Source organism: Lactuca saligna, chromosome 1, assembly GCF_052625555.1.
Source record: "Lactuca saligna cultivar CGN05327 chromosome 1, ASM5262555v1, whole genome shotgun sequence".
NCBI lineage: Eukaryota > Viridiplantae > Streptophyta > Magnoliopsida > Asterales > Asteraceae > Lactuca > Lactuca saligna.
In genome coordinates, this window is record NC_136417.1 from 160,984,267 (window position 1) to 160,995,860 (window position 11,594).

The 11,594-nt window shown below is 33.7% G+C and overlaps 1 pseudogene; it reads left to right on the forward strand.

The window, feature by feature from the left end:
* The first annotated feature begins 792 nt into the window (after window positions 1-792).
* LOC145013026 (secreted RxLR effector protein 161 pseudogene) lies at window positions 793-9,871 on the forward strand (annotated as a pseudogene).
* Window positions 9,872-11,594: the final 1,723 nt, after the last annotated feature.

Consider the following 11,594-nt stretch of genomic DNA (forward strand, 5'->3'; position numbering starts at 1 on the left):
ACAAGAGAAAGGTTTTTGGGAACATTATCCTTACATCTGAAGTTCTGAAACCATTAGAAAATATATGGATCTTCGTATAAAAAATAAATGAGAAAGACGAAATTGTAAGATACAAGGTCAGGCTTGTTGCTCAAGGTTTCTCTCAAAGACCTGGAATTGATTATGAAGAAACTTATTCACCAATAATGGATGCAACCACTTTCAGATATTTAATCAGCTTGGCAGTATCTAGAAATTTAGAGATGCGTCTTATGGATGTTGTTACAGCTTACTTGTATGGATCACTTGATAATGATATGTATATGAAAATCCATGAATAATTTAAAATGTCTGAAGCATTACGTGTTAATCCCAAAGAAATGTATTTTATAAAATTACAAAGATCTTTGTATGTTTTAAATCAATCTGGGCGCATGTAGTGCAATCGTTTAAGCGATTATTTGACAAGTAAAGGTCATAAAAATAACACTATTTTCCATGTGTATTTATTAAGAAAAAAACATTTGGATATGTGATCATAGCAGTCTATGTTGATGATCTGAACATCATTGGAACGAATAAAGAAATCCTTGAAGTGATTGAACTTTTAAAGAAAGAATTTGAAATGAAAGATCTTGGAAAAACCAAATATTGTCTTGGTTTATAGATTGAGCATATACCTAACGGAATACTTGTTCATCAATCAAATTACACAGAAAGAGTCTTGTAACGTTTCAATATGGACAATGCAAATCCTTTAAGCACTCCAATGGTTGTTAGATCATTAAATATTGACAAGGATCCATTTCGTCCATGCGAAGAAATGAAGAAGCCCTTGGTTCAGAAGTACCATATCTAAATGCAATTGGAGCTCTTATGTATCCTACCAAGTGTACTAGACCTGATATTTCTTTCACTGTAAACTTGCTAGGAAGATTTAGTTCAGACCCAACAAAAAGACAATGGAATGGAATCAAATATATTTTTGGATACCTTCGAGGAACTAGTGATTTAGGGTTATTTTACCTTAACAATTCAAAACAATGTTTGATTGGTTATCCAGATGCAGGTTATTTGTCTGATCCTCATAAGGCTAGATCTCAAACTGGATACGTATTCATGAATGGAGGTACTGCAATTTCCTGGCGTTCTAAAAAACAAACACTTGTTGCCACATCCTCAAATCATGCTAAAGTAATTGCACTAAATGCAGCTAGTAGAGAATGTACATGGTTAAGATCGATGACACAACTACTTTTAACTTCATGTGGACTTGAAAAGAATATATGTCCAACTTTAATTTATGAAGATAACTCAGCATGTGTCACTCAAATGAAAGAGGGATATATCAAGAGTGACAGGACAAAACATATACCTCCAAAGTTTTTTGAATACACTCAAGAGCTTATAAAGAACTATCAAGTTGAAATCAAATATGTTCAATCCAGTAACAACACAACAGACCTTTTTACGAAGGCACTTCTATCACACCCCCAAACCAAGGATGGCGGAAACGTCCGGGGGTGGAGGACTTCATGTACAATATCACAACAAGGTGTATAATAGTGCTCAAAGTAAATACAACCATCATAAATATAATTGAAAAAGTTACACCAAAGTATATGTTTACATGTTTCAAAATCAATTACATTATGATGACAAAAATAAATTGTTGAAGGTTTAACGTCCCATCCTCAAAGCGCTGAAGTTTTCCTATTTCACTGATTTCCTGAGAATACAAGTAGTTTTGAAATAAGTGTCGACAATTAAGTTGGTGAGTTCATAAGAGTTTTGTTTGAAGAAGAAACTATTTTCCTTGTAAAATCGATAGAGTTTGATTTCCAGAAAATCCAATATTTTCTTAGTTAAGTGTGAACACAATATTCCTATATGATGTGTTAATGAACCCTAGAATGACCCGTAGATTTCTCCTATAATCGTCCAACGTATATAAGTTATATAAGATTTATGTTAGATAAATCGTTGAATATAGTGGGTCTGCCCCAGGTCCACAACCCAACGAGGAACAGGAGATGAGGCGGGCCCACCAATTCTAAGCCGATCGAGACTAAATTCTTATATGACTCTAGCATATACGCTCAACAATTATAGCTGAACTCTAACAATTCTAGATGAAATATAGTTTTAATATCATAATAACTATTTTATGTGAACCTGGTACTTTGTATATGTACCCCTTTTTGTATAAAAAAACCGGTACTTTGTATGCGTACCCCGTTTATATGAAAACCCGGTACTTTGTAATGTACCCCATTTATATGAAAATCCGGTACTTTGTAATGCACCCCAGTTATATGAAAACCCGGTACTTTGTAATGTATCCCATTTATATGAGAAACCGGTACTTTTTAATGTACCCCATTTATATGAAAACCCGGTACTTTGTAATGTACCCCTTTTCGTGTGAAAACCTTTTTGTAATGTAAATGATCATAAACTATACCTATTATAGTTTATCAAAATGTTTGAAATGTATATGCAACCTAACTATACCTATTATAGTTTAGTATGTTTATTTGTGGTGTATAAGAACCCTTTTCTAGGTAAGTCAAATGTATAGCACAATATAGCTATGTTTATCTTGCTTTGTTTTCTACTAATGGTAGTGATGGACGATTCTTACAAATTCAGTAAGTATTTTCTATTATATAATTATACCACTACAAGAAATACATGTAAAATATGAACTCATCAAAGATTTAACACTTTTCTCAACATGTTACAAAGTGTTTTGAATGTTATAAGCTGGTAACTAGTTTTTAACCCTTCTACGCTGTTTTAGAAAAGTCATAGAAAAATCATACGAAGTTGTAAACTAAATCCATAAATTCTGAGAGTTCCTAAAATGTGTCTAGTTTACTCATAATTTTGATCATGATTTTTGGAAATCTTTAACTTGTATTAAAATGCTCATATTCACAGACTGGTCCGGATTTGTGTTTGAAAAGATAGGATGTTTTGTAAAAATCATAAATTGCAAAAAAATCGTGTGGAGATTTGCAAGTAGTCATTTTATTGCTAAGAACGGGAACTACTTGCACCTAGAAACTCTAGTTATGTTCTTGGTGTTTTAACTTGTATTCCACCCCCCCCCCCCCCCCCCGCTAAAAACTTGAGAAAACATGAAAATGTAGGGGTATGAACTCACCTTGGGTGATTTCAGTCGATGAGTGTTGATGAAGAGAAGTGTTCAACTCAAGAACACTTGAAGAATTACTTGAACATTCGAAGATCTAACAAGAATGTGATGATGTTTGTGTAAGGAATCAATGATTTGAGAAAAGAGGAAGGGTTATAATCATAGAGAGGATGAATTATACTTACCAAGAGTGTGAGAAAGCTTGATAATCAGCCTTGAATCTCGAATTTGAGGGAGGAAGTTTGAGAGAAAAAAAGTTTGATCTTCTTGGTGAAAATGAGGAAATATGAGTGAAGTGAGGGAAATGAAGAGAGATAAGAGTGTTCTCCAGCTTCATTGGACCTGGGTGGTTGAGAAAATGAGTGGGGTAAGGCCTTGAGGTGACTAGGAGTAGGGAGGAGTACAAGGACTGGTCAAAGGTATGGGCATGGGGTGGTGGTTTGTGTCAAATATTATGGCAAGATCCACACTCCACTTCAAGATCTCACTTAAAATATTTTATTCTCAAATAAATAATTTCATTAAAATGTGCCCAAATTATGATTATTTAGGGTCTTATATGTTAAAATATGATTTCTAGAGAAAATGCCGCGTTAAAATAACCAAAAACGGACTTAAAACGGAGAAATGATCGAAAACCGGGTGAAAAAGGGTGAAATCCGAAGTTCAGGGTGAAATCTCGGTCATCAGCAGGCTAAAACCGAACAACGGGTGCGGATCCGAGGGAAGGAGCTACGGTCCAAAGTCTTGATGCGGGCGTGGTTGCGGCTCGCACGTTGCGGTTCCAACTCAAGAGGTTCCGGCCTCCTTAGCCGCGGCTCCGGATGGCTTCTCCTGGGGCCTCGGTTCTGCTCTAGGCCTCGGTTCAAGAGGGACTTGGCCCTTATGGGGAGGCTTCGGTCCAAAAGGGTTATTTTCCATGATTTTTCCCTTATTTGAGTGATTTCTCATCAAACCAAGTATCGGGATGCCCCAATTGCTTATAAAAATTTCAAGAGAGGTTTCGGGAGAGATTTTGGAGAGATTTCTCATACAAAGAGAGATTTGGGAGAGATTCCACATTCTTTGAGATATTTCTCATACAAAGAGAGATTTGGGAGAGATTCCACATTCTTAGAGAGATTTCACATTCTTCGCAATGCGAGGTCCGTAAACCCCGTTAAGCCTTGTTTAAGGATCTTACACACTCCCGATGAGTATGCAATGTTGTTTTATCGGTTTAGTTCGTCACTTACTACAAGTTTAGGTTAAGGAGATCTAGATGTACGTACCTTTCAATATATGATCTCTCATAAGAATAGCGAGTTGTTTAGAAATTACATAATGTAAACTCTAGTACCCACGGGTAAATTGAGTCGACTGGTTGACTTGTTGACTTTATTTGACTTTGACTTGACAAGAATTTGACGGTTGTCACAACTTCCTACTGCAATCTTCAGGAAACATGTCCATGGCATCGGAATGCGACATTTCCATAGAATATAATGTGACAGATGTCTAAATAAGGGGGAGTCAACTATACATTGCACTCTCTTTCCTCTCGCTAAAGTTTTTTCCCACTAGGTTTTCTTTAGCAAAGTTTTTAAGGAGGTAGTACATCAAAGTTGAACGCTAAAATGTTGTCATCCAATGGGGAGTGTTGTAAATAATTGGTGGTGTTGCAAATAATTAGTGGATGACATAATAATTGGTGCATGGTAAATTTGTCAACATTTTTAACTAGTTACAATTATATTTTAGTAAAATTTGTAATATAAATACCCATCCATTGTAAAGAATAAGGCTCACCAAAATGTTATAAGAGATATAACTTTCATACTCTCTATAAATATTCTTTCTTCTCAATTAAAGTTATTATCAAAGTTTACTAGTTTGGTTTGGTTTAATGTTACATTAATTACGCTAAATTGATAATATATATATATATATATATATATATACACATATATATATATATATATATATATATACACATATACACACACACACGCACACACACACTACATGAAATTAGAGGATTACCGGCGACTAACGTCATCGCTAAAAGTGGGGCTTGTCGCCGCTAATACTATTAGTGGCGACATGTCGTCGCTAATACTATTAGTGGCGACATGTCGTCGCTAAAACATTGACGCTTATGCTTTGTCGCTATTTATCAATCTATTTCCGTTAATGCTTGTGGTCGTCGCTAATGCCCTTGGGATATCTGTAACCCCCCCTCCCCCCCCCCCCCCCCCCGGACATTCTGAAAAATTAGTATGCGCTTTATTTTTCCGGCCTCTATAAATTCTTTGCAAAGTTGCATCAATGCTCTGCAACAACTGAGCATGCTCGGGATGCAAGTTAGTTAGTTAAATACCAATTAGAACTGAACTTAACATATTGTACAAGTTACCTTTAGATATGTTCAAAGGGATGTCCATCCATATATACTTTCCAATCTCACGGGTAAACCAATTACCATGGTTCCCAACAGGGGAATATGTCAGCTTCCTATCGAAATCCAAATCTACAGGCTTTCCCTTGGTTGCGCGTATCATTTTTGATAGTTGAATGTTTTTGGCTAGGCCTCTTCTTTTTTTAGGGAGCTTAGCTGAAAAATATAATTAAAAATACTAGTCATGATAGCTTATAATAAATAGATAAAAACAGCTAACAAATATATCATAATAAGACTTACCATCCTGTTTGTGTTGACCACAACCAAAGCCTACAAAGAGGTGGTGGATCCCTGGCTCCATCACCTCCATGTCCTAAGCCCATAACATCTATCATCACGTAGAAGAGCATCGTCCAACTAAACCCCTTATATAGCCTGTAAAACTATAATATGAATAGAATTTACACATATTACATATACAAAAATAATACACTTTCTATTATAGCATTGTAGTTTCCAAATTGCATACAAATACATACACAATATAGCATCGTACTTTTTTTCCATTATTGCATCCTACTTTTTTGTTCAATTTTTCCATGCACGAATTCATTATACAAATATAACCTTTATAAAAAAGAATATCATTTATAGAACTTTAAAAGTGCAATAATTCAAAAAATGGTAAGAAATTGAGCATAATACCTTTATGGATCATTTTCTTCATGCTACAAATATAACTAACCAAAATATAGTTCTAAATACAAAATCATAGAAATTCATCTAAATACATTTCGATGCACAAATTAAAATTACTACAAAAACTATAACTTATCAATTAAGAACTTTATCACTTCATCTTATAATACAGAAATATACACCTAAATACAAAATCACACAAACCATGTCTAATTCCATTTTCATGCCAATACACCACAATGAGCATAAACACAAATCAATTATACAATAGGTTGCATAAAATATGATAAAACATACATAATCACTCAAAAATCATCAATTTACAGCCAAACAAGAGGCTTGGTCGACACTGAAAATCACTAACCAAAAAAATCTTAGAAAACATAGAAATCAATGATACAATCAGGTTTAAATGATAAAAATAACATCAAAACACAAGAAGAACAGAAATAGGGAAAGAAATTCGACATTAGATTTCTCAATTTCACTAAAATTTTGTTGATTTCGGAATTTCCCTCAATAAACCCGATGCCCCCGGTAATGAGGGTGGGTCGCCGGTAAACAAGGCCCATCGACGGTAAAGTGGCTCCAGGTGGTCGGAATTGCAATGGGGTTCAGATGGTGAAGGTAGTCGAAGTTCTTTGACAGATACAATGATAGAAGGAAAGAAGGGTCGACTGGGGTGATTATCTAACGCAACTCAATAGCGGCGATGGGCAATAGCGGCGACAGGAGGGTTTTAGTGGCAACATAGGGGTTTTAGCAGCGACACATAGGGAGGGAAAAGGCAGCACATTTTTTTTGTAATCCACGACCGTCAGATTGAATATAGATCGAACGGACAAGGATTGTTTCACGCGAATCACCACTGTGTCATCAATAGCGGCGACACATTTAGCGGCGACGTGTAACGAGTCAATTACATGTCGCTGCTATTGCTTGGCGTCGCTGTTATTGCTAACACTTTATGTAGTGATATATATATATATATATATATATATATATATATATATATATATATATATATATATATATATATATATAAATATATATATATACATATATATATATATATACATATATATATATATATATATATATATATATATATATATATATATATATATATATATATGCCATTAAGCCTCTTATTAAAGAGTTAATTGGCTAAATAAAAAAAAAACCAACTTTGTACATACAATATTTTCATAAATGCATATCACAAAGTGTACTTTATGGACAAAAAAATCTTTTCCCTACAAACTAAATATTTAATAAACGACTTGTTACTACATCCAAAAGGTGTCATGTCAGCATCCTACTCATACATGGGTGTTATAACACCGAATGTGGAAATTGACAACATCTAATAACATGTGATAACACCAATTATTTTCTTTTTTATTTTATTATTTTTTTAATATTTTTTTCTATATTTCAAATTTGTTTTTTTATTTGTTTATATCATAGTATTTATATTTATTATATAACTTAAATTATAAATTAAAAATAACATTTGAAAAGTAAAAATAAAATTTTAATAAATCTTAAATTAAAAACAACATTAAAAAGTTACAACAAAACACAAAAACAATTAAAAAAAAACCTAAAAACCAAACAAAAAAATGATAAAACCTACATTTTTTGGCCTAAAACTATTCATCTTCATCTTCATCACCAACATAGATATAATCTGTCAAGTCTTCACGGAGTTGCTTGACTTTCCGTTCATCTTGAATATCAACAACTCTATGTAAATGTTCTGATGTCCCTAGTTAAAATTGCACATGTCTTGGTTCCGTAGGCGAATACGTTGCAATATTGTGTCCTTTATCTTCGACAACGATGTTATGCATTATGATGCATGCATACATGATATATCGTAAAGTATCTAACTCATAAGGTCTCACCGGATGTTCAACTATGTGCCATTTTGATTTCAAAACCCTAAAAGCACATTTAACATCCTTAAGTGTTCATTCTTATCGTCTCTTGAAATATTTGTCTGTTGGGTCTATTGGGTGTCGAAACGCCTTCACAAACGTGGAATATTGTGGATATATTCCATCTGTAAGGTAATACCCAAATTTATATTCATTTCCATTCACTATGAAACGAGCATCCAGGGCTTTTCCTTACAAAAGATTGTCAAATATTGGTGATTGATCGAGAACGTTGACGTCGTTGTTAGAACACACAACCCCGAAAAAATCATGTCAAATCCGTAAATCTTATGAAACAACAACCTCTAATACCAAAGAAGGCGTTCCATGATGACCGCTCGAATACTAGCCTTCCACGCCGCGAGGCAATTTCTTCATTTCCAGTGTGTGTAGTCAATGCTCCCAACCATACCCGGAAAACCTTGTATTTCTTCATGCGTTGCATATAGTTGTTGCATATCATGCAACATAGGTTTGCGCAAGTATTGGTCACCAAAGGTTTCGACAACACCTCTTGCCAATAAATACAAACTTTCTCGTGCGGTCCTCTCAAACATTCTAATATAATCGTCAACAGAATCAGGCGACTCCCCCATTGCCATAAGTTTAATTGCAACAACACATTTTTACAACCCTGTGAAGCCTCGTTTGCCTCTAGCATCATATCTCAATTGGAAAAATTCATACCTAAATATATATTAAACATGTAAAAATTGTATTTATTGTATCTAAAAGTGACATTTATAAATTAGAAAAGTTGAAACAAACGGTAACTAAATATATATTAAACATGTAAAATTTGTATTTATTTTATCTAAAAGTGACATTTTATAAATTCTAAAAGTTGAAACAACCGATACCTTTCTACCATGGTGTTGGCTATCATTTCGAACATATTTTTTTGAAAACAAAAACTTCTTTTGAAATCGGTTGGCTGGTAGACATAATTTTCTGCAAAGTAGTCGTTAACTACTCGTCTATACACTTCCTCACAATCTCTATTTAACGTCACACGTCACGTGAGTAGTGGAGCTGGATCTGGCAGTAGTAGTTTGTATATATAATACCATTACATCATACTCACTAACATATCCTCCCGTTATTAGGTGCAATGTCACCCATAATGCCGGTTCTTATTGCCCATATCGCACACTTCACGAATTTTTTAGTTCTCAAATAAATTATATATATATATATATATATATATATATATATATATATATATATATATATATATATATATATATATATAAGATGATGAAGTATACGGTGACCAGTTTCCAGCTTTCGTTTAAGGTTAGTGTTAGGTGAAATTACTTATATTTTTTAAGAGCTTACAAGTTTGGACAAATCATAATTTTTTGTGTTAATACTAGGTATGGATTTTTGAGACATTTCCATAAGCTTAGAGGTTTGCGCATCACATAGAAAATGAAATTTCAAGAATGAGGGCATGGAGAATAAAAACACAATTATCTCTCGAGCGATATTTATGTATATTAGATGTTTCAGTGGTATAGTTATACATTCCTTATATTAATTATATATAGTTAAAATTTACAACAATTTTAAATACTTAAATTTAACTTTTTAATTTTGCAGGAAAATTACATCCCACGTGTTTTTGAACCATTGCCAGTTGAGATCCATTTTCCATTCTTTGTGTGTTATGTAAACTGGACTCTAGACAAAGTGCAATCGCCACCGTAACAAGAAAATTCTCCTAACGAGCATTCTCCGTCACCGTAACAACAGAGTCCTCCTAAGCAGCGTCTCCATCACCTCACCGGTCTCAGTTTTAGGAAGCAGACTACACATCAGGCTCTCATTTTTGGGGAGCAGATTACATCTCAGCCTCTCATTTTCAAGAAACATACCGGACAGAAGAGAGTAAAATAGACAAGTTATTGGGCGTTGTTACTCAATTAAAAACCACAATTGAGCACTTTGGGAAGAGAATGGATAATTGGGAAAAAGATAAACATTTTGGTGTGAACGATATGGAAAATGTAGATGCGGGGGAAGCATTTTTTCGTTGTTTGGATCCTGAGTCAGGCCATACGTATGTGTAGATGCCACAGTTTGTTGTTTTATTTAATGATAACACAGTTACATCGTTAAAAGCGCGGGTAAAAATGAAATCGAAATTTTGTAGGGAGCCTTACACACAGGTATAAAATTAAGTAATTTCTATTTATATAATATATAATCGTTCCAAATTAATTAACATATTGATTTTGTAGGTTCTGTCGATGGAACCATTGAAGAATAGAAAAGGGAAAAAACCACAGAAGTCCAATAATGTAGAAAAAAGACCATTACCATTCAACGTTTATGCAAATAGTGATGATGAATTTTGGAAATTGTGGGGAAAGAACATGGGAACGGTATTTTTGGAGCATAGATTTTTAAGAGGTGTTGAGATGAATTGGTATTTTGGTCAAGTTTACTTGGTATTGGCTATGGATGGTTGCTCTCTGAGGTAACACACATCCCTTATTTTATATTACAAAAAGTGTTGGATAATTAATTTTACAAAATGAATTTTTTTCTAACACACAACATTTGGTTATCTGGACGTCCACGCTCAAGGAAGTAAATTTGTCCACTGGTAGGTGGATGATTATTAATCGTGAAGGCACGGCTTTGGAACCTGGGAAACAACATTATTTGAGGCGTGTAGCAGTCGGGATGGTTGATGGACCACATTGGAAGGATATTGATCAGGTTAGTATATTTATTTATATACATCATATAATATTAAATATATATATATATATATATATATATATATATATATATATATATATATATATAACTTATCATTTTTAAAGGTTTTAATTCCCATCAACATACGGCCCCTGCATTGGTATTTGGTTGATTTGGATCTCCTTACATGGAAAGTGAGCATATATGGTTCATCTGAATGGTGTGGTTTCTTTAAAAGATATGTGGGTGATGGTAGTTTTAAATCGTTAGGAGATAGTATATTAAGTGAACTAGACCACATATCATATTGGGCCCATTTTCCCAATAGACAGAAACCTACTGAGGTGAACTTCATTAAAGCTAAACATGTGTCGCAGCAGGAAAAAAGTAGAAGAAGGAGAAAGAGGAGATTGTGGAATTTATGTGTGCATGTTCATGAAAATTCTTGTGTATCAGTGGAGACACATCAGTCACCTAGAGATACGACATTTAGTTACAATAATAGGATGGCATAAATTATTTGGAATAGTAGACTTTGATTGTATTATGATTATTGTTTTAAGTATTTTCTCATGTTTTGATTATGTTATTTGGAATAGTAGACTAGTCGTCCCTAATTCTTACTTTATCTTCAAAACGATCTTTTTTCAATTTTAATACACTTCTTAGTCTTTTTTATCCATTTTTCATGCTCTTTTATTTTATTTTTGTTAATCTGCATCCT